General features: G+C 39.2%; 1 protein-coding gene across 1 annotated transcript in view; it reads left to right on the forward strand.

The window, feature by feature from the left end:
• TBCA (tubulin folding cofactor A) overlaps positions 1–23,111 on the forward strand; it is a 55,368-nt gene that overhangs the window by 723 nt on the left and 31,534 nt on the right. The gene's annotated exons all lie outside the window — the stretch shown is intronic.

Consider the following 23,111-nt stretch of genomic DNA (forward strand, 5'->3'; position numbering starts at 1 on the left):
GCGAGCTCGCTCTGAAGTTTCGGGGGCCGCCGAGAGCCCGGCCCCGATAGACAGCGAGGCCTTGGTGACGCCCGGAGATGAACGTGGCGGCGGCCTCGCGGCCTGGGGCCCAGAACCGGGGCGGGGACTGCAGCGCCCGCCTCCGGTTCCCGCGGCCCCCCTCTCCCCACTGCGTTCCCGAGCTCGCCCCGCAGGTGTGCGGTGCCGTTTAAGGAAAGGCCCCGCCAGCGGCTCTCACCCCGGCGGCTGTGACACACTCCGTGCTCGTTAGGACTCAATGGTTGCGACCCGCGAAGGTGAAACTTTTGAGAGGCGGCCCCGGAGAGCGGGTGGGCGGGCTTAGGAAGAGCGGCTGGCAGAGGGGTCTCGTCCCAGTCGGCTGGCTTTTCCCTCTGTGCCCACCGTCTGTCCCCTTGTCACGCCTTTCCGCCGGAAGGAGGACACGGCGCAGGGGAGAAAAAAATGCCCCTTTTAAGCTGTTGCCCCGCGGCTTAGGTAGCGCAGCAGGGCCCTGGACTTCCCGGACGCTTCCAGCACCGAGGCGGCCTGGAGACCGTGTGAGCAGCAGCGCGACGCACAGCCTCTTCGGGAGGGAGGCCGCGGGTTCAGATCCGAGTCCTGCCGCCTGCTCTGTGCTGTTGCCTGCAAACGCCGCGCCTCGGGTGCCTGCAGGTGCCTCGGGGTCTTCATTTGTGAGGCGGAGTTAGCGCCCACCTGCTGCAGTTGTTGCGAGAGGCGCCTGCGGTGCACGCTCTGTAACATGGTGTGTGGCAAGCCGCCAGGGAGACTGTGTGTAGTCCCGTCTGACTGACGAGCAACGGAGGTTTAATGACGTTAAAAGAGAAAAGCCACACTTGTCTGAGATCTCAGCACTCGTCAGAGGCAGAGCAAAGGAAGGAACCCAGGGTTCTGATCTACAGCTTCCTATTTTAAGGACAACACTTCCAAAGTATTTTTTTAAATGTGTGATAATAGGAAGGGAATTGAGATCTCTCTCTCTCCCAATATATATCTATATATGTGTATTTAAAAGATTTTTTTCAGTGACAGTTGAGATATGTAATTAAAAATAGAAATAATTTGCACCATTACTCGCCCCAGCATTCTGTTGTTCACTTTTGCTAGACTTGACTTTGGTTATGCCATTTTAATAAATCTATTTATTAGAAGCACCAGGGTATAATGGAGAGTGCTTTACATAGAAAATCACGAGAAATGACTTCTAATGGTAGAATCCCATTACCTGTATGATTTTGTCATTTCTCATTCTAATGATCTATACTAGTTTATGAAATTACTCAGTTCAAGTATTATATGCTTACAGTACATGTTCTAGAGAAAACAAACCCATTTAGATAATTAAGAAGCTAAATTTTTAGGCTTTCAAACATTCCCAAGTACTTATGGAAACTGCTTGGAGATAAAGTTTTATTTTCATCTTATTTCAATAACAGCGCATTATCAAATTTTAATGTTGATTCTTCATACTTCATCACATTAAAATCATTTTTTGAAACCTGCATAATTTACTATACAGTATATTCAATTGCTTATAAATTAATGAAAATATCTATCATACATTTTTTCATGGCTTTGTTATTGACATTTTGGAGTGGAGTTCCCCATGTGTACTAAAATTAGATATGTGTGTGTTTTTAGTCCTAAAATTTCTATTTTAGCTATTTATTACACATATTTTGCTTTGGTAGATAACCATCTAATTCTGTAAATATTGTTCCCTACTCTCCTCTCATTATTTTTCTCTGAAATTTAAGTATAACTCTTTCCATCTTCTGACTTAATATCTTATTTTTAAAATTCTCCATTGTACCTCAGCAAAGAAAAAAAAATAGATGAGGGAGATACAGCAACATATCAATGATTGCTGGGGCTGAATGATCATGGGGCTTCATTATATTCTCTATATGTTTAAATATTTTTTCATAAAAAGGTTTTTAAAGGTATGCATTTTTTCTCCTCCAAATTTAGTTTCAAAGATTTCTTGATTAGTTTCATGATTCAGACATGTTCCTGGTTTTGTGAACACTGGTTTCTTAAAACAGTGGTCTAAAAACCAATTTCTGTTCTCATCACCTTTTTTCTAGTTAGATATTCATTTCCCATAGCCCTGTTTCTCTTCAGAAGTCATAACTTTTATTTGGAAGAAGAGATTTAAAGTCATCACTCACACCCCTAGTTCCTTCAGTTTTCTTTCCAGGAATTGAGAGCCACTAGAAATATATTCTCTATGTATTGGTCCTAGAGTTCAGTTTGGGTAGGCTATAATAGGGAGGGTGCATTCTTGGAGTTTTAAGTATTTAATCAAGTCCCCTAGAATCCTTCAGGTGATCCAGAAGTGTCGTTTAGTGAGCTTTAGGAAGAAATCTGGACAAGCAGATGGAATATTACAGGAATATGGAAACAAGACAATAAATAGATGGTGATGGGCATCAGGGAACCCAAACAATGAGTGGAAGATGGGTGTTTCAGCAAGTTGGCAAAGTAGTGAAGGCAATTAGTGGATGGCAGCTATTTTAGAAATGAAAGGAGAAAAAGGTTTCAAGGCCATTATTTTAGGCCCTAGGCAAATAGAAACCTCAGGGACCCTAGTCTTAAAGAATCGTTGTTACCTTGCATGGTAACAAAGGCAAAGTATCTGATTTTTGAAAATGGTTGTTAAGAGAGATTAGATTCCTAGGAACAAGGAAAGAGTACAGTTACTAGGAGTGGTTTACAGGGGTCCTCAAACTACGGCCCGCGGGCCACATGCAAATACAAATATTGTATTTGTTCCCATTTTGTTGTTTTACTTCAAAATAAGATATGTGCAGTGTGCATAGGAATTTGTTCATAGTTTTTTTTTAAACTATAGTCCGGCCCTCCAGCGGTCTGAGGGACAGTGAACTGGCCTCCTGTTTAAAAAGTTTGAGGACCCCTGGTAAAGTGAGAATTGGACAGCAACAAGGCTGACTTGGTTCTGAGCCTCTGACTCCTAGGACTCCTTACATATCCCCTTCCCAGCAACAGGATTGTTTTTTCAGGACTAATTCTGGCTGTGAAGCTAGAGAAATGTGTGTACTATGGGCTGGGTGGGTAATTGTACTAAGTTTCTTCAAGCAGCAGCCTTTGTTCACATGTGACTTACTGTTAAGTGGGTATTAGTTGGTAAGTTTGGGTCTGGCAGGCTCTTTTTAAACATTTGGATCCATGTTCCAGAAAGATTGCTGAACTTATTAATACCTGTGACTGGGTCATAGCTAATCTGGCAGCCCTAGCAGGAAATTACCAAATATCACTCCAATTTTCTTCTCCAGTGCAGAACTGTCAAATCCTCCCCCATCTTTTTTCATGTCTAGGTGGCATCAGTACCCTGGTTTACCTGGGACTGAAGGCTTTCCGAGGATATGGAAGCTTCAGTGCTAAATCTGGGAAAGTTCCAGGCAAACTAGGATGATTAGTATTCATACCTCTTCTGTAACTAGCTAACATAGCACTGTTTTCTGTGTTATTTGAGACTACTTGCTGATAGTACAACTGTGAATTGAATGTTGTACCTTACTTAAACTAAAATTTGAATGCACTCTGTAAATAATGAATCCATGCCAGAAAATATATGGTCTCTCAGCTAAATAATATGTCCACAATAAGTTTCCAAATAGAATTTATGTTTGTAAGTGTGTTTTTTTAACCAGAGTTATGATAAATTCAAGAAATTCTTTAGCAAGGAAATGTTTTCATCCATTTAACATAAAGAGATATTTAATAACTTTAAAGGCAATTTATTTTCAATAAAACCTGCTAAACTAGCCCACTGGTGAGTGAATTAATTGATTAAAAATACTTTCTTAAATATATCTTTTTAGATTGGTATTGGCTTAAAATCCAGTGTGAACAAAGAATGTTAAAGCATTGGAAATAGCACTGACTTTGGCCCATAGTTCCCTCTGATTAAATGAAAGTGACACCAGTAGATTAGAATGAGACTAGGACAATTCACACTGCAATTGTGTTAGTTTAACTTTAACAATCTTTTAACACTCTTGTTTAAATGTAGCTGACATACCATAATTACAAATCTACAAGCCTTGATTATAGAATTTTACATCATGAATCTGTGGGGAAGTTGTATTGATTTTTTTTTTTTAATAAAGTGCCTTTCCCAAACTGTAGCATCTCCCCAAGTTTGTTTATACCTATACCTCTGAGATATAGGTGTGTGTGTGTATATATATCACACACACACACACACACACACACACACACTATACAAAAGGCATAAAAACAACATAAAAGTTAAGTAAAATCTCCATGTTATTTGTTAAATTTTTATGTTCATATATTTATGTCATACTGACATATTTTATATATACTAAATATATATTATACGAACTGACATAAAAGTGAAAGATATGAATGACACTATACTTACGTAGACGTAGACATATCGTTTTTACACTTTAGCTTTAGCTGTTTTTACACTTACCATATTTAAAATAATGATGGATAGAAGTGTGGTGGACAATATCTGGGAGAGGTTAAGGACATAGCCCTGTAAATTATTCCTGTAAATTTTAGTAACTTTTTTATCTTCTTTTCTCCTCTTTTCCTACATCATACTGTTTTGATTTGAGTTAAAGTCAAAATGGCCATCTTCCTACCTTGAAATTTGGCCAACTCTTTTTAGAATTTCTGTAATATACCCAGTTCTGCAAAGTGATAGTCGAAGGCAGTGTCAAAATGGATTATAGGTGGTCAGCTCTTCACCACCTTCTGCCAACTACTTGGCAAGCAGTGACTCTTAGGAGCTACACAGCTGGCAACCAGATGTCTCTTCAAGCTGGGAAGGGAGAAAGCTAAGGCCACTCATGACCATGGTTTTTCCAACACAATCTATATTATTCCACAAGTTGAATGTGGGAATGAAAGATATTTTGACTCGTTTGTGTGTGTCTCTGTCTGTGAATGTATTCTGTTTTCATTGCACTTTTTGTTTGGTAGGATATTTTGAAAATCTGTAGTAATTAATCAAGGTTGAAACATTTTGTTAATAATAGTTCAGAACCCTTAGAATATAAATGCTTAGATGTGTGATCTATTTTATTTCCAATAATACATTTATAGAAGACCATGATTTCTATTGTGAAGCTGTTTTATGTGCACAAATAGAGCTGATTTTTAAATAACATCATAGATCTTGACTGATCCAAGATCACTTATTTATTAGGTACATTTGAAGTGCTTCTTTCTGAGTCCATTCCCTCTTTCTCTCTCTCTCTTTGCCTGTAAGTAATTATTATCTTGAATTTGGTCTTTATAATTCCCATGCATGTCTTTAAATTTTTAATTTATATGAAGATATACATAAACCATATGACAGTATTGTTCTGCTCACTTAACAACTTTATATAAAGATAGATAGGTAGAGCCCTGGCCAGTGTGGCTCAGTTGGTTGGAGCATCATCCTGGACACCAATGAGTCACAGGTTCGATTCTGGTCAGGGCACATATCCAGGTTGCGGGGTTCAGTCTGCAGTTTGGGAGGCGGCTAATCAATGTTTCTCTCTCACATATCTATCTTTTTAAAAAAAATTGATTTTAAAGAGAGAGGGGAAGGGAGGAGAGAAACATCTGTTTGTTGTTCCACTTATGTATACATTCATTGGTTGCTTCTTATATATGCTCTGACTGGAGATTGAACCCTCAACCATGGACGATGCTCTAACCTACCCAGCCAAGGAGTGTTTTCTCTCCCCCCCCCCCTTCCTCTCTCTAAAATTCAATAAAATTTAAAAAATTTTTAAAAGGTACACACACACACACACACACACACACACAGAAACCTGGTCATATTGGTTGTTTTGTGAGAGAGAAGCTGTGTAACTGGAGGACAGGGTTGGGAGAAAGTTCTTATAATTTTAAATCATGTGTTACCTTTCAAAATATAAATTAAAATTTTAAAAATTTTACATAGTGTCATAGGAACATTTCTGTAATTTTTGTGCATATTGTTTTTGAGATTTATTATTGTTTAAACATATAGATCTAATTCATTCTCTTGTATTTTTTCATTCTATTGTTGAATGATACTTAGTTTTATTTTCTCCACTCAGTTTTTTACATTTACAAAATGGTGTTACCATTTACTTTGTTAAATATGACACCTAGTGCACATTCATAACAGTTCGTGTAAGGCAGAATTTCTCAAGCAGTGAGCCCTGAATGGATTACAGGTGTATGAAAGGTATAGTTCTCCTTACCTTTCAGGATGGCCAAGTCTGGCCAAGAACTGCCCTGGGATATATGGGTGAAGAATAGCCCTGACAGAAGGAATAGTAAATACAAAGGCTTGAAAAAGAGAGCAAGGTTGGTCAGTTTGAGGGGCAGCAACCAAGTGAGAGGAGGAGGAGGGGTAGGAGCCACTCTGCAAAGTCGGAGAAAGACTTATAGGACCTAGTGTGTAAGGACTTGAGCTCAGGTCTCAGATCTGTAAAAATTTCTAAGCTGTCTCCAAAGGTAGTGCTCCCTTCTCTGTGCTCTCAGAGAACTTTGTAGTTTTCACTAAGATAGTACTAAAAATACATTTAAGCTATCTGTTCCATCCACTATACTATTGGTTTCAAAAGTATGGTCTAGAAATCCCTGGGGTCCCTGATATCTTTTCAGGGTATCTGCAAGGTTAAAGTTAGTTTCATAGTAATACTAAGATACTATTTGCTTTGTTCACTTTCATTTGCTCATAATTGTACAGTGAAGTTTTCCAGATGCTATATGATATGTAATATTGCAACAGATTAAATGCAGAAGCATATGAGAATCCAGATGCTTTTTGGGGAAATAATAGTTTCATAAGAATAAGTTATTCTTTTTTTTTTAATCCTCACCCCAGGATATGTTTATTGATTTTAGAGAGAGGGGAAGGGAGTGAGTTAGATAGAGAAACACCGATGTTAGAAAGACATTGGTTGGTTGCCTTCTGTCCATGTCCCAACCAGGAATCGAACCCACAACCTAGGTATGCACCCTGACCAGGAATTGATCTGGCAACCTTCTGGTGTACAGGATAGTGCTCCAACCAACTGAGCCACCTGGCCAGAGCAAAATAGGTTATTTATTTATTTTTAATGGTTTTATTGATTTTTAGAGAGAAGGGAAGGGAGAAGGGGGTGTGAGAAACATGCCTCCTGCATGCCCTCTACGGAGGATCAAGCCCGCAATGGGGACATGTGCCCTGACTGGGAATCAAACCAGTAACCTCTAGGTGCATGGGACAGGACGATGCTCAACCAACTGATCCATACTGGCTAGAGCCAAAATAGGTTATTCTTGTTGACATGTACATTTATTTTATATTTAGGTGGATTAAGTATACTTAAATCTTTTTAATTTTAAAAATATTCATTAAGTTTTTCAGTTTTAATTTCTAGTACAGTAAATATTAATAGACGTAATTCACATGAGCAAGTAGGGTTCTGTGATACCTGATTTATAATAAACATATATTTGGTCTTTCTCCCCATTTCTGACACAGAGCTACTAAAACCCTTGGAATTTCCTAAGTGAAGAGAGATAAAAGGTGTATTTTGTTATGTTAATGAGGCAACTTTTGGAAAGCTGATAACTTATCTAAGAAAGGGGGATATTGCTAGAGGAACCAACCATAATTCAAGGATTGGAACTTTTGACCTTTGGGGCAGGGAGAGGGATTAGTGCAGTGGTATCAGGATTTTAAAAAGATTCCCAGGTGATTCTAATGTGCAGCCAAGGTTGAGAACCACTGCTCTAGACACTGTTTTGCACACTGCATTTTTTTGCACTTCGGTATTGGAATATATAGAACAGCCTCTGTTCCTTTTTCTTCCCCCCCCCCCCCCCTTTTAATGACTGCAAAGTAGTCTTTTGTATGGACATACCACTTTTTAAAAAATATATATATTTTATTGATATTTTACAGAGAGGAAGGGAGGGGGGTAGAGAGTTAGAAATATCGATGAGAGAGAAACATCGATCAGCTGCCTCCTGCACACCCCCCACTGGGGATGTGCCGGCAACCAAGGTACATGCCCTTGACTGGAATCGAACCTGGGACCCTTCAGTCCGCAGGCCGATGCTCTATCCACTGAGCCAAACGGGTCAGGGCCACTTTTTTTTTTTTTAACTAGTCTTTTATTAATGGGCCTCTATATCGTTTCCAGTATTTTACTCTTTTGGAAAATACAATAATGAATTTTCTTCTATATCTGTAGTTTTACAAATGTGCAGGTATATCTGTAGAACAAATTCCTATAAGTGGAATTGCTGGTTTAGGGGAAGAGAAACTTTTTGCTCTATAGGGTAGGGCAAAAGTAGATTCACAGTTGTAATACAAATAAGTAATACAATAATAAATAATAATTCAAGAAATAAATTCATGTATTCACAACTGTAAACCTACTTTTGTTCTACTCTGTACTAAATAAATACTCTGGCTGGGACCCTGTAAATCAGACTGACAAAAGACAGATTAGTAAGAGAAAAACAAATAGACGTTTATTAAAATGCAAACACATGGGAATACTCAGTAGTGAGTAACTCAAGAGTGCTTATAAGACTTGGCCTTATATAGCATCTTAACAAAAGAACAATAAATTTGTACAGAAGTGTCAAACTAAAGGAAAAGGACTTTGGGTTTCTGACAAATTGTGAGAAGGTAAATATTTGTGGGAGAACTAATGGAAGATAAGGGCTAATTGGTAAAGTTTGTCATGTAGATTCCGTTGGTGCTATCTCAAGGCTAAGGGTCTAGAGTTGTCTTTGGTGATTAACTTCTGTCTTCTGGTAGAGAGGAGAGGGGGGACACTTTTACAAATATATGATCTGCTTTTAGGTAAATAGGGGGAGGGCAGATAACTTACATCTGTTTTTTTTCAGTTGTCTTCAGCTCAAAATTATTCTTATGTCAAGGTGGCATTTTTGGGGGTGACATTCTACTACCCTTCACTGGCTCAATTGGCTTATGTGTTCTAAAATTGGGAGATACAGTAACCTTGATATAACAGACTAATTGAGCAAGGGAGTGTTCATTAAAGCCAAAGGTCCATCTATATATATAAAAGCCTAAGTGACCAAACGACCAGTCAACCGGTTGCTATGTTACGCACTGACCACCAGGGGGCAGATGCTCAACACAGGAGCTGCCCCCTGGCGGTCAGTGCGCTCCCATAGTGCCAACGCTGCTCAGCTGACTGAAGGGCACCAGACGCCGGGCTCATGGCTAGCAAGTGCAGCTGCGGCAGCGAGAGCCTCTCCCATCTCCATGGCAGCATGCTACCCAGTGGCAGCAGCGGCAGGCACAGCGGGGCCGGAATGAGCGGGAGTGGTGCAGCACCTGGCCCCACTACTACATCCCTCAGGGGATGTTGGCCAGGCCTGTGGGGATCGGGCTGAAATCGGCAGTCTGACATCTCCCGAAGGGTCCCGGATTGCAAGAGGGAGCAGACCAGGCTGAGGGACCCCACCGGTGCACGAATTTGTGCACCGGGCCTCTAGTTACATAATAATAAAGTAGGTTTTCTGAATATGTATGTTAAAAAATTGACAAATTACCTGGTTTTACTTATGTAGACACATTTGTGTAATTAAAATTAAGTATGTAAAAGTTTTCTATATGTATTACAGTAATTTTAAATTTATACTGAATAGATCTACTAAATGTGTGCATTCACCAGTCATCAAGAGTAAACAAATGCACACGTCTGGGGCTTGGCTTAGTGCAAGTAGGAATATCAGCTGGTGATTGTTAAAACTGCTACAGAAAGTCACCACATGACAACAGAACCAGTTACCACGTGCGATGAGGTGTGATAACATGCTAATCATTTATCAAACATTGTTTATGAGCAGTGACTCTTGGATTTAAATATGTAGACTATAGTTGTAGATATGTAATATTTATTTGTTGGTGAAATTACTGCAGTGCTTTTTCCAACACATGGCCTATTCACTAAAATTTGTTAGAAATAGCAAAAGCTGTTACATTATTTATACGCAAATATATATAAAAGCATTTTAAAATTAATAGGGTGTTAATTTTCACATATGACATAGGGACCGGAAATTTTGTTCATTAAGTCTGAAGTCCATTAAATCGAGGTCCGCAGAATTAGGGTTTACTGTGTTGGCAGGTTGCCCTTTTATCTACTTACTAGAGGCCCGGTGCACAAAAATTTGTGCACTCGGGGGGGGGAGAGGGGGGTCCCTCAGACCGGCCTGTGCCCTCTCGCAGTCTGGGACCCCTCGGGAGATAATGACCTGCTGGCTTAGGCCTGCTCCCAGGTGGCAGAGGGCAGGCCCAATCCCTAAGTGCAGCCCCTGATCAGGCTCAGAGCAGGGCTGATTGGGGAGTTGGGGCGCCGCCCCTGTCATGCACAGAGCAGGGCGGATCAGGAGGTTGTGATGCCACACTCAGTCATGCTCAGGGTAGGGCCGATTGGGGGGTTGGGGCACTGCCCTCTGTCACACTCAAGGCAGGGTTGATGGGGAAGTTGTGCCGCCACCCCCTGTGATGCACAGAGCCGCAGGGCGATCAGGGGGTTGGGGAGCTCCCCCCTATCAGGCACAGAGCAGGGCTGATCAGGGGGTTGGGGCACCTTCCCCTGTCACAAACAGAGCAGGGCGGATAGGGAGGTTGTGGCCCCGCCCCCTGTCACACACAGAGCCTCAGGGCGATCAGGGGGTTTGGGCGCTGCCCCCTGTCAAGCTGATCCCGGTGCTGGGAGGCATATTACCCTTTTACTATATAGGATAGAGGCCTGGTGCATGGGTGGGGGCCAGCTGGTTTGCCCTGAAGGATGTCCTGGATCAGGGTGGGGGTCCCCACTGGGGTGCCTGGCCAGCCTGGATGAGGGGATGATGGCTGTTTGCAGCTGGTCACACACCCTTCAGGGTGGGGGTCTCCACTGGGGTGCCTGGCCAGTCTGGGTGAGGGGATGAGGGCTGTTTTCAGGCTGGCGGGTGACTGAAGCTCCCAACCGCTCCTTTTTTGCTTTTTTTTTTTTATTCTGGGCCAGCTTTAGTTCTGAGGCTTGGCTCCAGCTCTTAGGCCTCGGCTGCTGAAAGCAGGTATCTGGTTTGTTTGGGTTCTATAATCGAAACACTGTTTCAACTCCAGCTCTGAGGCCGGGCTGGCTGAAAGCAGGTTTCTGGGGTTTTGTTTAGCTTCTATATTTGTAACAATGTTTCAAACTGCAAGCTCAGAGGCCGGCAGCGCAGGTGGGGAACGTTGGAGTCCTCCGTCACTGAAGCAAGCAAGCCTCCTGTTAGCTTCAAGCTGCCTGGCTGCCAGCTGCCATCTTGGCTGGCAGTTAATTTGCATATCGCCCTGATTAGCCAATGGGAAGGGTAGCGGAGGTACAGCTAATTACCATGTTTCTCTTTTATTAGTGTAGATAATTCCACACAATATTTTAACACGTAATTTAGCACCCATTTGGTCTGGAAAGAATTAAACTGTGTAAGTGGAAAAACCCAAGTATGTTTAGTTTTTGTAGGAAAGTACTTTCCACATTGTTGAAAATGAGAAGGACTGATGAGGCATACAAGTATGCTAAACAATTGAAATTAATTTCACTTCTCAAAATAGTCCTCAAAGGAGAAAATCTTGTCCTTTTGAAAAATTAAATTGTAGAGCTGACGAAGTACCCCTTAGAGATTCTCTCCTGCCCTTCTCTCTTTCCCTGTTCACCTGCTTCCTACCCCGTTCCCCCAACCAAACAAGAGAGGTAGTTAATTTGCTCAGGATTACCCAGTCAATTACTGGTAGAGCCAGAATCAGGAAACTTTCTAAAATTACAACAATACACTATGTCATATAACAAGTGTGAATTCTTCAGAATTTATTTTTATTTTCTTAATTTATCTTTATTGTTGAAAGTATTACAGATGTCCCCTTTGTTTGTTTCTTTCCCATTGATGCATTCCACTCTGCACTCGTCCATCCAAGGCCTTCACCACTCTATTGTCTGTGTCCAAGGGCTATCTATAATAATAAAAGCGTAATATGCTAATTAGACCCGGGCAGGGGCCGGGACCAAGACCCTTGCATGAATTTCGTGCATCGGGCCTCTAGTATGCATATAAGTTCCACAGTTAATCACTCCCAACCACTCCCCCACCCACCTTCCCTCTGAAATGTGTCATTCTTTTCTATGCTTCTATGTCTCTGGATCTATTTTGTTCCTAAGTTTATTTTGTTCATTAGATTCCATATATGAGTGAGATCATGTGATACTTATCTTCTCTGATTGGCTTATTTCGCTTATCATAATACTCTCCAGGTCCATCCATGCTGTTGTAAATGGTAAGAATTCTTTGGTTTTTACAGCTGCATAGTATTTCATCGTGTAAATGTACCACAGCTTTTTTATCTATTCATCTGCTGATGGGCACTTGGGCTGTTTGCAAATCTTTAGCTATTGTAAATTGCTTTGATATACATACACACACACACACACACACACATATATGGTGCATATATTCTTTCTGATTGGTGTTTCTGGTTTCTTGGGATATATTCCTAGAAGAGGGATCACTGGGTCAAATGAACGTTCCATTTTTTTTTTTAAATATATATTTTATTGATTTTTTACAGAGAGGAAGGGAGAGAGATAGAGAGTTAGAAACATCGATGAGAGAGAACCATCGACCAGCTGCCTCCTGCACATCTCCTACGGGGGATGTGCCCGCAACCCAGGTACATGCCCTTGACCGGAATCGAACCTGGGACCCTTCAGTCCGAAGGCCGACGCTCTATCCACTGAGCCAAACCGGTTTCGGCTGAACGTTCCATTTTTAAGTTTTTGAGGAAACTCCATATATAAATTTTTTAAAGTTAGATTTTATTCAAAGTTTGGTCTGTTGACATGAAATGTCCAAACCTGTAGACAATTTTTGTAAGAGTTTATTTGAGCCAGACTGACAACATGCTTGGGAAACAAGATCTCAAATGTTCTGGAGAATGACAGTTTTACAGTTTCTATTATACCTTTGGAATTAAGGAGAGAATGTGAGGAAGATTACATGAAGGTGGGAGAAAAGTAAGGGACAGGGCTTGCTTAAGGGGGGAGATAAACCTTTTATAGGCCTGGGACATGACTACCCACCATGACCTCCCCAGTTAGGAATTTATGATGATCCTGGGAAGTTAGTGTCAGTTGAATTTATTAGAGCTCCTTTTTCATCCACAGGTTGATGAAAGTAGGCTCAGTGATCATTGACTATAAGTTATTTTTCAGTTTTATCATTGGAATTTCAGTTTTAAACAATAAGTAAGTGATACCTAAAGAATAACCATTGGTTGTGTTAGAACTAAGTTTAATAAACTGGTCAGCTTTACTTTGTGAACATTTATTTTGTAGTCAGTTCAGCGTTAATGATTTTAGGAGAGCATGTGAATTGCTTTGGTTCTTGAGAAGATCATCTTGATTTCTGCCCTTTGGAGACATTTTATAAAGTATGTGCTTTCCATACTGGTGAAAATTATAAGATAAAAACAGATTGGATATGCAGATATGCTAAAACATTTTTTAAATGCAAATCTAAAATTCAAAAATATAAAGAAATACAAATTAAATAGTTTCAAACATTATTTATTGCCAAAGAATCTATCTGGGCAAATAGACTAAGAAGAAACTGAAATAACTTTAAAAGACCAATAACACCTTGCTAATAAGAACTAATAGGTACTTAAACTGATGAAAGTGATTCAGACAACAACATATTAACCCCCTACTGTGGCCTGTTTTAAGCTGTTAATAGACATTAGCCTTTTAAAGAAAGACTAACACTTTTGTATGCCTTTCCTAAGCTTTTGATACATTTGTGAACTGTTATAACTACTTGCTATATTTGATTATTATAGGTCAGTGCATTTTCCATAATATTTTTGAGAAGTGTTAACTGCTCTGAAAGTTTAGATTCCTTGTAGTCTTTAAAAGTTCTTAATGTAATAAATAATTTTACATTAAGTTTTTTTTACTGTAACTAAATGTTTTTGGTTATATGGGAAGAATAAATGCTGATGTATTTTTCACTGACAAAAAGAATGTGATAATGATTGCTCTTAGGTTTGATTTTTTTTTTTTTACATATTAAGGCCAGAATTTTTTCAAAATTTTTCTATTAGTATTATATCTATAAAATTATAAGTATTATAAAATTATTGGGTATTTCCCACAAATAAGCCTAATTCTTAAAAGTTTGGCCTGTAAGTGTATATGTATGAGGAGGGAAGATTTTAAGAATATAATTTCCTTTAAAATATTGCAAGTAAATTTAAATGATAACTCCCTACATGTTAGAATAGTAACTTAAGTTTTTGTTTAGGTAAATGGCTTTTATAACACTTTTTTGAAGAAGAGATTAGAAAATGGTTTTGGATGTTTTATGTTTCATAGTAATTCCAGATATAAAGCTAGTAGATATTTGACTTGGTTTTTACAACAATTTATCTTGAAGAAGCTAATTGTACGATATAAGTAAATGTTTGAAGAATATATTGACTGGATTAAATAATGTTTATGTGATTTGGATAAGTTAAGACTTTAAAAAAATTGCGGGCTTTGATAGTTCTGTGAGGTAAAAACATAAGCATAGTACTTAATTTGTGATCCAGATGCTACAATTTTAGTGACCACAGAAGTGAATGATGCATACACAAAGAGCATTTCTATTATTCCTCATGCCTATTCAAAACCAAGGAAAAATGAAATAAAATGTTTATGAGAGATTGCCTTATACAGTTTATGGGTTTATTATTATGGTTATGAAGTTAATATCTGAAGGGCAGGTTTAAGTCTATGTGTTGAGTTTATTACTGAAGGTAGTAGTAGTATTGGGGCATAGCTTTTTTGTTAGGATTAGTCTTTTGATTAAGATCAAATTTCTTTTTTAAATTGGCTTGAGAGAGAGAGAGGAAAGGAAAGGGGGGAAGAGAGAGAGAGAGAGAGAAACATTGATTTGTTGTTCCACTTATTTATACATTCAACGGTTGCTTCTTGTGTGTGCCCTGACCCGGATGGAACCCACGACCTTGACATATCGGGGTGAAGCTCTAACCATCTGAACTCCCTTGCCAGGGCCAAGATCAAATTTGTATTATTATACGAAATTATTTTCCCTTATCCTGGAATAGATGTTTATTATAAAGTTAAAATAAGATAAATATTTCCCTAATATTATTTTAGTATCAAATTTTTCACTTTAATGTCCCACGTGGCTGGAATTTTGTTTTCATAAGTTAGAAATAATTGAAACAATGACACAAATCTTCAGTGGCAGTTTGAGATGTTTCTCAAGGCTGACATTCCCTGTTGAGAACCAAATGGACATAATCCGTTCAGTCTTCACATGTGTGTTTTACAATCATTGGAACAGGGGTGACTAATAAATTTGAAGACATCAGCAACTAGTTCTTTCCCTAGCAGCAAGCACACAGAAGCTCATTTTTCTTGCAGTTTTTAAGTGACCACCATAACCCGTGAATATCCCTGTCTTTCTTCCCATGGGAAAAATATTTTCTAATAAGCCAAGTTCAGAGAAAATGTGAGATGATAACTGGCTACTAATACACTGCCAACCTGGACTGTGATAAAATTTCCCAGGCCTGAGGATTTCTTCATTGAATTTATTTCAACAGCTACTTAGTGAACATTTGCTATGCGTAAGGCACTATGTTAAATATTGACCACTGTTCACCAGAACTTTGTTACTCAGTTTTTGCCAAAAAAAATGGCGCCCCAATGGGGCTCAATTCTTAGTTGAAAGAGCATTCATAAGTGCTTTGTAACACATAACATGTGATATATCTTAGCTTAACATTCCTTAATAACAGATGTTCAGGTGAAAATTAAGACTCGTATCTTCCTTGAAATTGGTGACATTTCTCTTAAATACAGTGTTACTAAACTTAAGTAAACTAGGTTTGTGACTTAAAGTAGATTCATTTTAGTAACAAAGCATTTTTAATTAAAAACAAATATTACAACATTGTTCTGAATTACAAATAAATATGATTCAAAGTACTGCTCTGAAACCAATGCGTGATGAGAAAAATCTGAAAAGGGAATGGAAATTTTATATCACTTTTATAGTTGAATTGCTGAATACTAATGTTTTCTGCTTCTAAAATTTTGGCATTTAGCTTCCTTTTGCTTATTTTGGCAACATAACAAGGCATGGGAACAGCAGTGTTAGTTAATATTTTTTGAGCTTTCACTATGTGCCATACATTAGCTAAGCACATAATGTGTGTGTCTTTTAACCATTACAATTCTCATATGAAGTAGTTGTTGTGAACCCCATTTAATAGATGAAGAAATTGAGTTTAAATAATTTGCCCAAAGATAAACAGCCAGCAAGTGGTAGAGCAAGGATGAGAGAGCACCTGTTGTGACACCAGTACACTTGACTATACCCTTTTTAATTTTAAGAAATTTATAAAGGAGATGAGACTGACTCTGTGAAGTCATTGGATATAGGAAAATGAATAACACACACTGTTTTCAAGGAGCTCCTGATGTTAGAGAAAGACAAAAGTCACAGAATTAAGGACAGAATGCTACATGAACCCAGATTAGGTTATGGCAAACTGCCTCTAGGGCAGGGTTTTTCAACCTTGGCATTTTGACATTTTAAGCTGGATACTTCTTTGTTGGGGGCCAGGAAGGCTGTCCTTTACATTGTAGGGTGTTTAACAGCATCCATGCCCTCTACCCACTAGATGCCAGTAGCACCTGTCCCCCACACACACTTGTGACAACCTAAATTGTCATATAGCTCCCAGGGTGGGGGGCAGGGTAGGGAATAAAATTGCCCCTGCTGAGAACCACTACTCTAGGGTTAAAGAGGCTTATCATCAATGACATTTGAGTGGGCTCTTAAGGCTGATTACAGGTCACATTCTAGATAGAACTATATGTATAAAAGCATGGAGATGTGACTCAGTATATTTCATTTGGGAGACAATGTTTGTGATGGTTGGAGTAATTAGGGTGTGTGGGGACTGAGGAGTTAGTAAGAGATAAGGTTGATAAAATAAATTGGGACCCAGTCGTATGTCATGCTAAGAAGTATAGGTGTTTTTTTTTTCTATAGGTAGTAGAGAGCCATCATAGGTTTACTAGGTGTATCGGTTAATAATTCGGATTTTGTAATCAAAGAAAACACGATAATTTCAAGAGAAACATCAAAAGTACTTTATTCAAAATAATGTCCATCGCTAGCTACACATTTCCCCCATCTTTCAGGTAATTTGTGGATACCGTCCCAAAAGAACTTTTCTTATTTTGAGGCAAACCATTCAGAGACCCAATTTTCCACTTCTTCATATGTTTTGAAGTGCTGCTCAGAAAGTGCATGTGCCATTGATTGGAACAAGTGGTAATCTGAAGGAGCAAGGTCTGGTGAATATGGCGGGTGGGTTAATACTTCCCAGGCAAGATCTTTTAAACGTAGTGGTTCTCAACCTTGGCTGCACATTAGAATCACCTGGAAATCTTTTTAAAATCCTCCAGAATGAGGCCCAGAAATCAGGATTTTAAAAAGATTCCCAGGTGATTCTAATGTGCAGCCAAGGTTGAGAACCACTGTTTTAACGTGTCTTTAACTGGTTTTGAAGTGTGTGATGGTGCGTAATCATGAAGCAAAATTACTTTGCCGTGTCTTCTGGCCCATTCTGGTCGTTTCACGATTAAAGCGTGGTTCAAATTGATTATTTGTTGTCAGTAGCGATCAGTATTAACGGTTTCACCTGGTTTTAGAAGCTCATAATACACCACACCTTCCTGATCCCACCAAACACAGAGCATTGTCTTCTTTCCAAAGCGATTTGGCCTTGCAGTCGATGTTGATGGTTGACCTGGATCAACCCATGATTTTGTGCATTTGGGATTCTCAAAATAAATCCACTTTTCATCGCCAGTCACAATTTGATGCAAAAAAGACTTTCTTTCGTGCCGTTGAAGCAACATTTTACTGATGACTTTTCGGTTTTCCATTTGTCTTTTGTTCAGTTGATGTGTGGCACCCATTTTCCTTCCTTTAAAATCTTTCCCATTGCTTGTAAACAATCGGAAATTGTTTGCTGAGCAACGTTTAATCTTTCTGCAAGTTTTTTTTGAGTTTGACACGCATCTTCATCCAATAATGCTTGTAATTGTTGGTCTTCAGACTTTTTCGGTTGACCTGGACGTTCTTTGTCTTTCACATTGAAATCATCACTTTTAAAGCGTTTAAACCAGCGTTCACAAGTATCTTGAGATGGAGCATGTTCACCATAAGCTTCCCGAAGTATTCAGCAGCACTTTTCTTCAAAATGAGGTAATGAATTAAAACTTCCCGCAAATGCTCTTTTTTTTTTTAGCACGAAATTTTAACATTTTTAAGCGTAAAAATACCTATGATGTTAACACCTTCAGCAAATTTGACATATGAAGTTTTGAAGCTTGCTGTCAATACAACAAAATGGCATACATATCAAATCGCATATATATCAACATTTGTGTAACTCCATCCAGTGAAAAAAATCTGCATTATTAACCGGTACACCTAGTATAGGTGAGTGACAATCTGAATGAACCTCACAGAATTTACTTGCCTCCACTTCTTTGTATCATCAAGTAAGTTCTTTGAGGGCAGAGACCATGTCACTCTTGTTCACCATTATATCCCTAGTGCCTACGATGATACGTGGCACAACCTTGTGAAATAGGAAGGATACTAATAGGGAATTTATAGATGTGAAAACTCTTAGAAGAGGTTTTAGTGGCCATGAGAATGGAACTTGAAGACCTTCATTCTCAGGGAGTGTAATAATCAAGGGCCCCAGCTACTGAACTGTGAAAACTGTTACAACATTTTTTCTCCAGGCCTCACTTTTCATGAGCTGCTGGACAGCAAGTGGCAGACTCGCCTTTTCCTGAGAGACGTGCATAGCCTTGCCAAACCTTCTAAAATTGCATGGCAGTCTAGGATGCTTCTTCCTAACCTTTCCTCACTCTCCTTCATTCCCAGTCCAACTTGCATCATTATCCAATGACTCTCCTAGCCTTTGCCAGCCACCTTCCCATTTTCTCTCTCAGGAGTGTTTGCACTGATAAAATTCTTGCAGGTTTAATCCCATTTTAGTGTTTGCTTCTCCAAGGCCCAGAACACAGAAATTAAGTGACTTTCAAAAGAGCACACAGTTATTAAGTGGCAAAATAGATTAGACAATCTAGGGCTTGGGTCTGTTAGTCCATGCCTTTAACCATTCATTATATGCTATTTTTTAGTAAGGCAATAACTTTTGACTGGCATTTATTTCTCCTAGCTAATCTTTTGAGTCTAATGGTGTGATAAAGTGCCTTAATTCTGTAGTTGATTACCAAGCCTTTAAGAATCTCATCCGGCCAGTGTGGCTCAGTGGATGAGTGTTGACCCATGAACCTGGAGGTCATGATTTGATTCCCAGTCAGGGCACATGCCCAGGAGGCAGGCTCAATCTCCAGTAGGGGCCATGCAGGAAACAATCAATGATTCTCTCTCATCATTGATGTTTTTATCTCTCTCTGCTTCCCTCTCTCTGAAATCAATAAAAACATTTTTTTAAAAGGATCTCAGATAGTTATTCCACAGCCCAATTAAGAATTTTCTGGCTATTGTTTTCATGTTATAAACAATGGTATGGGAGTGGAAGAAAATACAATATGCAGTTTATGTTTTGTTAAATTTCTGAGATTTTTTCAAATCCCCAAATTTTCAAACAATAATTTCCTTAGATTTCTTTACTTATTATTATCACTGTCACTAGCAATTTACTTTCTTTTCTGGGTCTTTTTCCTGCAAGAAACAAAATGTGTGTGTGTTTTAATTCATTTACTAAAATTATATCACACAAGGATAAAATAAAGAACAGAAAAACTACATTGAAATTTGATGCTGGACAGTTGTCAGACTCATTCACAATATTGGTGACTTATTTCTGAATGCTGCCTTCTCAGCTCATAATCTTTAGAATTGTATTTTAACCAAAATTAAAACTATATTATATGAACACAAGAGGCCCGGTGCATGAAATTCGTGCACGGGTAGGGTCCGTAGGCCTGGCCGGCGATCAGGGTCTTCTGGCTGCTGGCCAGGGCCTGCCTTCATTCCGCGCTGCCCCCTGGTGGTCAGCACACATCATAACGAGCAATCGAACTCCCGGTCAAACTCCCAAGGGGACACTTTGCATATTAGCCTTTTATACATATAGATTTTTGGGTATTTACTGAAAGTTAAGTCTTCAAATGTTATAGTCCCCAAATGTCCTTTGTATTCTCTTGGAGACCATTGACACTGGCGAGATAAGAAATGTCCAAACTTGTAGAGAATTTTTGTAAGAGTTTATTTGTACCAAACTGATGACATGCCAGAAAGCAAGATCTCAAGTGCTTCTGAAGAATGGCAGTTTGCAGCTTCTTTTTTTTGCATCTGAAATTAAGAAGGGAATTTAAGAAAGATTACATGAAGGTGGGAGAAAACAAAATAGGATTTGGATTATAGGATAGTTAAGATTATGTGTTCTCTTAAGGGTGTTTATTTCTAAGGTGAGTTAATCTAGATGCACAGAAGTAATGGACAGGGCTTGCATAAGGCAAAGATAAATCTTTTACTGAAGTAATATGCCTGTGGTGTGACTATCCACTATGACCTGCTCAGTTAGGAATTTATGATCAGATCACCCTGTGAGGGTACTTTCTGTAGAACCCTATTTTCATCCAGTTTTATGGCCAGAAAAATACGGAGTAGAAGGGGGAAATGAGTGAGAGACATGTAGAGGAACGGGACATAAGGTAATAGAAAGGGGAGTAAGAGGTGAAAGAAAGAATGAATGTTACTTGCTTTGGACTATGGGCCTCATGAAACAGGAGGTCATGGTTCAGTTCCAGGTCAGGGCACGTGCCCAGGTTGCAGGGGGTGTGCAGAAGGCAGATGATCAATGATTCTCTCTCATCATTGATGTTTCTATCTCTCCCTCTCCCCATGTCTCTCACTCGTCTCTCCCCTTCTATTCCCTACTTACTGGCCATAAAATAACATTATACTTATTTTCACTAAAGGGTGAAGCTCCTTGGGAGTGACAAAACATGCTTTATTCTCTTTGCAGTCTTCAGAATCCAGGATAGTGCCTTAAACTTAGTAGTTATTCAAGAAGTTTTTGAGAACCCTGGCTGGGGTGGCTCAGTTGGTTGGAGCATCATCCTGTACATCAAAAGGTTGTGGATTCCATTCCCAGTCAGGGCACATACCTAGGTTGTGGGTTCAACCCCTAACGAGGGCGTGTATAGGAGGCAACTGATCGATGTTTCTCTCTTGCCCTTACTCTCTCTCTAAAATACATACATATGTGTGTGTGTGTGTGTGTATATATGTATATATATATGTATGTATATATATGTATATACATACACATATATATCCACACACACATTTATGTATATATATTATATATATAATATATATATATAATATATATCAATAAAAACTTATCCTTGGGTGAAGTTTTATAGGGGGGAAAAAGAAGTGTTTGATTCAAAGCTAAATGACTGGCTGGTAAATCAGTGCTCACAGTTCTTCAATCCTTAATTGTTAGAGAGAGTACTCTGATTAGGCTAACTAGAGTGGCCTCTCAGGATAGAAAGTATTCCCTGAACTGTATCAATAGCAGCCTGAGAGGTAGATGAAATTTAGCCAAGGGCCAATTCCAGACTCAAGCCAATTTCCCTACTCTCTGTTTTAGGGCTTGTAAATATATCAACTTTTGAATATCAAATCTTTCTTCAGGCCTTTTTTAACCATGCAGTTTCTTCTGACTAGCACATCCCCAACATACAGCTCAGATTAAGATTTATTAGTCCTTAATTTTTAGGTCTCTTCTTAATCATTACTTCTTGCCTGAAGTCTTCCCTGGCTAATGGCAGAATCAGTGCTCTTCGTATGTGTCCCATGCACCATCAAACCTACAGACTTAACTGCATCTGCACCCTTACTTTCCTCATTACTTCCTCTTAGAATCAAAGATCTGAACCTTTTATGGAAAGCCAACATTCTACTTGTGCTCTAAATGCCATCCTGTCTAGCCCTTTGTGTTTGTCTCTTCTCTTTTCTGTGTCTTTAATTTCTTTATCAGTTTCTTACCAAGTATCCAAGCATGATGAAGTCACTAACATCTTAAAGAATCAACACCAACCTTTATCTCATTTTCCTCCCTAGGAGCCATACTTGTCAAAAGAGTTGTCTGTATTCACAGGCTCCACACTCCAACCTCTCAGTCACTTCTTAACCCACTGTAGTCTGGTTCTTTTCTTACCAACAGTGGTGCCCATATACTAATATGGATGGGCACATTAGCTCTGGACATTTTCACTTTAATGTCACATGTCACATGGGTACCTCAAACATAGCATGATCTAAAAGATACTAGTTGTATGTTTTTCCTTTCCTGTGCTCCTTCTTATATATTTTTCTCTTGGGCTCCTTCTCTCAGACAGTGGCACTATTTTTGGCTTCTCCCACATCCATCATTCATCACTAAAATAATTTTCAACTTTATCTACATCTCTTATTTCCCACAGCTACCACCTGGACTAGCCACCACATTCATTCTTCTGGATTACTACCATACTCTCTTGTCTACCTGACCCTAGTCTATGGCCCCTCTCTATTGCATTCTCCATAGTGTAGTTATAGTGATATTTGAAAAAGGCAAATATGATTATGCCTCTTACCTAATATGATTGTCAGTTACATTAAGGAAAATTCCAAATTCTTTAGTATGGCCTTATAAGATTACATTCTGGGGCCCTGCTCTCTTGTGTAGCTTTATCTCTTGCTATTATCCTCCACACTCAAAGAATCCTCTTAATTCTCAAACCAACTTTCCATACTCTTTCTTGCTTTAGAATCTTTCATTGTTCTTTTTTGGTACCTACAATGCTGCCTTCCTGCTTGCTACTCCTGCCACATACCCTTTTTCCTTTGCTCTGTTAATTCTTACTCATCCATCAAATCCTAACTTTGATATCACTTTCTTGGGAAAGCCTTTCCTAACCATCTTT

This window comes from Myotis lucifugus, unplaced genomic scaffold (genome assembly GCF_000147115.1).
Source record: "Myotis lucifugus unplaced genomic scaffold, Myoluc2.0 scaffold_0, whole genome shotgun sequence".
Lineage (NCBI taxonomy): Eukaryota > Metazoa > Chordata > Mammalia > Chiroptera > Vespertilionidae > Myotis > Myotis lucifugus.